Here is a 390-nt window from a genome sequence, read left to right as displayed (position 1 = left end):
TGAGAAAATTGCCCATTTATACTCACTGTCTTTCTATTAATTAGCCAGTTTTTGATGCACAAAAGGACTTGTCCTTTTATCCCATGATTTTTGAGCTTACTTAGCCTTTGATGAGGAACTTTATCAAAAGCTTTCTGGAAGTCAAGGTAAACAATACCTATTGGGTCCCCCTTGTCCACATGCTTGTTCACCCCCTCAAAGAACATTAACAGGTTAGTGAGACAAGATCTTCCCTTCCAGAACCCATGCTGATTTCTACTAATTCTTTCCTTAATAATGGTTTCCACCAATTTACCTGGTATCGACCTAACAAACTTGAACCCTTCCCCCCTACACCATCGTCTCATCCACGCATTGAGACTCCTGATCTGTGCCTGTCTCTCCAGCCCT

At 41.8% G+C, this 390-nt stretch overlaps 1 pseudogene; it reads left to right on the top strand.

Annotated features, from left to right (window-relative positions):
- LOC107107637 overlaps window positions 1-390 on the top strand; it is a 9,310-nt pseudogene that overhangs the window by 4,021 nt on the left and 4,899 nt on the right.

This window comes from Gekko japonicus, unplaced genomic scaffold (assembly GCF_001447785.1).
Source record: "Gekko japonicus isolate JY-2015 unplaced genomic scaffold, Gekko_japonicus_V1.1 scaffold5688, whole genome shotgun sequence".
Classification (NCBI taxonomy): domain Eukaryota; kingdom Metazoa; phylum Chordata; class Lepidosauria; order Squamata; family Gekkonidae; genus Gekko; species Gekko japonicus.
Note: the sequence above shows the minus strand (reverse complement) of the source record. Positions and strands in the feature narration are given on the sequence as shown.